Raw genomic sequence first — 6,192 nt, 5'->3', positions numbered from 1 at the left:
GCCGTTTTTCAGCCACTGGACTGGAGGCCAGGGGCAGTGGGACCCAGAGACCACCAAGGCTGTGCAGTTCAGAGCGACTGCACTGCCTAGGGCGGGCCCCAGGACCTGGTCTTCAGCTGGGTAGAGGAAGTTGGGGGCCCTGTCACAGACACCTGCAGAGAGAAGACAGCAGGTCAGCCACGCTGGGATGCTGGGTTCCCTCCTCATCCAAAGACGGTAAATAAGGGGGGGGAGGGGCATGTGTGTTGCTTGGTGGTTACACCATGTCCTCCCACAGATCTCACGGGGAGAGGCCCAGTGCCCGGCATGTCTTCCCCAGCAGTGGTGCATCGTGTGTGTCCCACCTGCCCTGGGCGTAGGAGAGATTAGCGTGGAAAGTAGCAGCCAGACATGGCTGAGCTGGCTCATCCTGGCCACAAGGGGCCCACTGTCCCCCAGCTGAGCAGGACATGAGTCCAGCCCCCACATTTATCACGTGCATCTGTTGCCCACTCTGGGTGATGCTATGATTCCCATGCCAGAGGTGAGGCTGGCCACTGCACCCCTCAGTCTGGCCCGCCTCTACTGGGGGGCTACCAGGAATGTGGGCACCCATGGGTTTGGGGACTCAGGTGCTGAGCACGCTGGTACCTTCACTCAGAGCCTGAAATTCTGGGCCCTGCTACTTCTGGCCCAGGCAAGCCCTCCCCATCCCACTGAGGTCTGAACTTCTTGTCTTTAAAACAGGGAGGTCATGGGGCCAGCTGGTGGCATGGTGGTTGGGGCACTGGATTCCCACATGGTCAACTGTGGTTCAAGTCCCAGACCCAATAGCTTGCTCTCTCTCTTTCTCTCTCTCTTGCTCTCTCTCTGGTGAGCACACATGCCCTATAGCAAATTTGAAATAATAATAAAATTAAAGTAAATAATTACTTTTTAAAAATCAGGGAGGTCAGAGGAGCAGACCACCTCCATCTTGGTTGAGTGGCCTCCTACTCGCCTACACCTACCTAGCCCGCCCTTGGTGGCCTCCCACAGTGCCCACCACTGGTGTTCTGGGTACTACTGACTCCTGTAAGCCTGGCCTGGAGGTCCTGGGCAGCAAAGGGCTCAGGACCCGTCCTCACTCACCACCTGCCTGGCTTCAAGACCAAGGGCCATCAGGATGGGGAGCTGAGGCCTTTGTACCCCTGGCCTGTAGCCGAGCGCAGAGTTAAGAGCAGAGAGCTTGGAGCGGAACCAACCTGAGGGACAGGAGGTGGAGTGGGGACCCAGGCCTGTCCCCTCTGGATCCCCCTACCTGCCATGATTGGCTGGGGCCTCCTCCGAGCAGGATACGCAGCGGTGCCACCCTGGTTCCACGGGCTCCTTGGCTAGGCAGCGTGATCCACCAAGGGCCAGACTCTTCTCTGTCCTTGTGGCTGACTGGGTGGGGGGTCAGAGGCGGCCGCCATTCCCAGGGAAAAGTTAAGGAGGAACAGGATGAGTTAACCAGTAACTGCTGGCCACAGACACCACCTGACCAGCCTCTGACCAGCCTCTGACCAGCCTGGGGGTGCAGCAGGGTGTGTGTGGCACTCTGCCTGTGTCCTGTGTGACCTGTCAGTACCCAGGAGGTTGCAGACCAAGGTGTAGGTCAGAGTGGCCGTAGGTTTGTCCAGTGGTCACTCTGATACCCCAGTCTCTTACCAGATGTCCTCGTGGAAGATGTCACAGCTTCTGTTGTCCAATGGCAGCCCATCTTTTAGCCACCAGACTGAAGGCCAAGGACAATGGGGCCCAGGGAGCACCCAAGCCTCTTACACGTGGCCAGAATGGGCACCCTCTCACATGACCCAGGAGGGCATGGACCACTTCTGAGGCCAGGACCACGTTCACCTGCCCCAGGGCTACCCGGGGTGCAGTGGACAAGCACCCAGTGGGGACTTCATCTCACTCGGTAGCAACTGGCTTCAGCCAGCTGTTCCTGCACCAGGGCCACCACATGTAGGCCCTGAGGGCACTGGGGATATGTGTGGTGTGTCCCTCTCCAGGTGCTTAGCTGCCTGACTCTGGCCCTTGCTTGGTCCCAACTATAGGTTTTGTTCCAGATGCAGTCGTGCATACCTATATGGGTGTGGACGCATCACCTGTGGACACCCCGGGGCTGGGCCAGGCCCTGAGCTTGTCCAAGCAAGAACAACGGGGGCAGCTCCAAGGAGCCTCATGGGCACCCTTTTTCTGGTCGTCCTGTGTCCCCTCCATCACCAGCCTTGTCATTTCCAAACTCGTCCACACTGTGCCATCTGGTTTTCTAGGGGCCCCAGGCCGCTCTGTTATGCAGAGTCTGAGACCATTCCCAGCACACCGGCAGCAGCTACACCCCTCGGGTCTGGGGACTCGAAAGCTCTGTGTGATAGGCCATGAGGAGGAGGTGCCCTGATCCTCTTCCTTAGCAGCCCAGGGTCCTAAAGGTCCCCTCCTCCCTGGGGGGCTGGGGAGGGCAGGTTCACGCTGTTCATCCAACCAACCATCCAACCAACGTTTCCTGAGCACTTACTCGCCTCCCTGCTGAGAGTACATTAGCCTGCCCGGCCACTGCCTCTGCAGGGTTTATGCACAGCCAGCAGCCCCAGGTCTGGCTGGGCTGCAAGTTCCTCCAGGTCTGGTGGACATGAGGCACATTCCCCTAGGGGCTGGCAAGGGGGCCTTCCAGAAGCCCTTTGGGACAGAGGGCAGAAAAGTCCTTGAAGCAGGAGACCCTCTCACTGAAGGGCTGTAGAAGACACACCTCCTTGGGCAACTAACCCATCACCGTGTGCCCTGCAGATCCCAGGGGGTTCCCTGCAGTGGCCCCTCAATGTTCACAGAATCAGAAGACTTTGAACCCCTGCAGAGGTGGCCCCCTAAAGTCAACACTGAACTGCCAAGATATGAGCACAGGGGTAGGGTCAGAAGGTGCCCTCCCCTGCCAATTTCTCCCTTCATCCCCTACCCCCTTCACCCTTCCCTGCAACCCTCCCTTCACTCTCCCCTGCATACTCTGCTGTACCTTCTCCACCTACACACCCTACCCTGCACCCTCTCCCCTGTCTGCTCTCCCCTGAACACCCTTCTGCACCCTCTTCATCTGCACACCTTGCCCCTGCACACCTCTTGCACCTTCTACCTTGTACACCTGCCCTTCTCCCCTGCACACTCTCTTGCATACCACCTGTACCCTCTTCCCGCATACCCTACCTTTACATCCTGCTGCACCCTCTCCTCTGCATACCCTGCCCCTGCCCCCTCTCCCACGTGCCCTCTGCATCCTCTCCCCCTGCACACCCTGCCCCTGCGCCGTCTCCCCTGCACTCCCTGTGCACACACAGCCCTCTGGCTCATGCACATACACACTGAGCTCCATCCTCAGCCCATTTGTACGTGTGGAACTCCCACACAGCGTATTTCCGCCCTGCACTCCCCCACTACCACCGAACAGCTCGAGCCGCACACTCGCCGCACACACCTCCCAGCACACAGCACACAGAGCGGACCGGGCCAAGCGTCCTGCAGCTCCCGGGGCACCTCGCACCCACCCTTGGCGCCCTGCCGCAGTAACAGCGTCCTGCTCCTCCTCACTCTCATAGGCACACTCATGCATGCACCCTACATGCAAGGCCTCCCCTCTGCCTGCCCTGGCTCCAAAGACAGGCCCCGATGAGACCACGCAGGCTCGCTCAGAGCAGCAGGGAGGGCAAAGTCACCTGGTTCCAGCTCTTTCTTCCTGGAGGACGACGTTGGTCATTGCGGCCATCAGTGTGCTTCTGAGAGCAAAATCTCCCTGAGCCGGGCCCCCCGAAGGGGCCACAGCACCGAGGCTGCCCCAGATGCACCCCTGAGCACTGGGAGGACCTGGCTTTTGTTTATGTATGCTTTAGTCCCCTGTAGTTTCCTGGCCTTGCAGTCACATCCTCTCCTGAACCTAAACCCCACCCAGGCACCCACCCCTTCCCCTGGTGGCGGGCGGGCAGTTGGTGGCTCTTCCTGTAGCAGTGAGTCAGGCTCCTTCCTCCGGGCCCGCCCCAGCCCACCCAGACGCTGCGCTTCCTTGTACTAGTGTGTGTGGGAGGTGTGCTCCGAGGGGCAGGGGTCTGGGGCAACGTGTGGGGCTCCTGGGACAGACACCCCTGCCAGGGCCACCCTGCACACGCACACAGAGGGCAGCTGGGCAGTGGGCCCTGCTTCCCCATGCCTCCAGGAGGTCGCACTCAGGAGGGGAGGAGTTGTATTGCTCCCCCAACTGACTCTGACCCGCCTGAATGAGGGTTTCCTTCCCAAACTCTCAGCCAATGAAAGGGCATGGGTAGGCTCTTCAGCCCTCCCCATCCACCTCTTAGGCATAGCCCCCAAATGGGTGAGGATGGCAAGGGTCTGTGGCAGTCCGCGGGCCTTGGCCCAGGCTGGCGCCGGAGGGCGATGCTCCCTTTCCACATAAGGAGGCACACACCAGGGGCCCGGGAGGCCACGGTTCTGAGTGAGGGAGAGGCAGCCCTCCTCTACTGACACCACGGACATCCCCCCCTCCGTGACCTGGGACTTGGGCCCAGTGACAGGGCTGGCATTGTCCTAGCAACACACGAGGGCCTCCTCCAGTCCCCTGGCCTTGCCTGCCCACACAGGAGCACTGACCTCCAGTCTCCCTGCAGGGCTGACCCCAGCAGGGTCCATCTTCAAGGCACCAGCAGGTATTCCCACACCCTGCAATGACTATGTCCTGTCCAGGCTCTGGTCACACTCTCCTGTGGCACCTGCCCTTCCCCTCAGCCTCACTGGAGCTGGTACCAGCCCTCCTTGAAGGTGCCCAGGGCCGGTGAGCACTGGTGGCTGCAGTAACCGGTTATCCCTTGGGGGGCACCACTGTGTGCCCACACCGCTGCGGAGGAAACAGGCCCAGCAGCTCGGGCAGGAGTGAAGAGGGAGGCCCTTTGGAACCGAGGCCAAGGCCCCAGCTCCCCCAGGCCCCCCACAAAGCGCTGCACTGTGTGGCCGTCTCTCAGGGCCTCAGGGCGGGCCTGCGGCTGACACAGCTCCTTCCCTCCCCCTGCCCATGAACGTCCACCCTCCCCACCCTCGTGCCCCTGGTCCTCGCTCTAGCCAAGCGGAAAAACTCCAATCTCCGGACGCTCGCCCTTACAGCCAATCTGAGGCCCCGAGGCCCACCTGGCAGCACCCCACACCTCACACCCAATGCCGCACACCCCGCGGGGCTGCCGGAAATCGCCGGCTCCTCCTGCGCTCTCCGCGTGCGCGGCGGGGCTGACGTCCCCAGCCTCCGTGCGTGTCCCGCACCCTGGCCAGCACCCGGTCCGGTCTCCCTGCCCCTGCCCGGCCTGGCGTGCCACAGTCCCCCCGCGTCTCCCGCTCGTCTCCGACGCGCGGCGCCCCTGTCCTCGCGCGTGCTGAGTCCCCAGAGCGTTCCTGGCGGAAGGACCGTGACCTGGAATCCCAGGTCTCGGGGCTCCAGCCCCGACCCCCGCTCCTCCCAGCATGCTGCCCACACGCCGTGCATGTTCTTCTCCGGGGGTGGACGGCCTTGGGGGCCCGCACCTCCTGGCGCGGTGGGCAGGCGGGTCGGGGACGCCCCGGACGGCGGGAGCGCGCCGAGGCGGTCTGTGCGCGCGGCGGAAGGACCGTGACCTGGAATCCCAGGTCTCGGGGCTCCAGCCCCGACCCCCGCTCCTCCCAGCATGCTGCCCACACGCCGTGCATGTTCTTCTCCGGGGGTGGACGGCCTTGGGGGCCCGCACCTCCTGGCGCGGTGGGCAGGCGGGTCGGGGACGCCCCGGACGGCGGGAGCGCGCCGAGGCGGTCTGTGCGCGCACACGGGGCGGGGGCGCGCGGAGGGCGGAAGCTCAGCTCGGCCCGGGCTTATCCCGCGCCCGCGCCCGCGCTCCGGCGCTGAGGGTCGGGAGGAAACCACTGACCACGTCGGGCAAAGCAGAAAGAGCGATCCCCACGAACCCCCGCTCCCGGCGAGGGGCCGGGACACGGGCAAACTCCGGCTTCCGGGCGACGCGGGGAGCCTACCTGGCTCCCAGCCACTTCCTCCGCCACCGCCTCCGCCCTGGCCCACAGGCTCCCGGGGCGAGAAGCGCCCTGGCCCCTCCACTCCAGTCCTGGCGCGGTTCCACTCAACCTCCACTCACCTGCACAGGGTCGAGCTGTGACTGCCACTCACCTGCTGCCAGGCCC

The sequence above is a fragment of the Tupaia chinensis genome, unplaced genomic scaffold, assembly GCF_000334495.1.
Source record: "Tupaia chinensis unplaced genomic scaffold, TupChi_1.0 Scaffold143624_1, whole genome shotgun sequence".
Taxonomy (NCBI): Eukaryota; Metazoa; Chordata; class Mammalia; order Scandentia; family Tupaiidae; genus Tupaia; species Tupaia belangeri.
The sequence above is the reverse complement of the archived record's forward strand: the minus strand, read 5'-3'. Positions refer to the sequence as shown.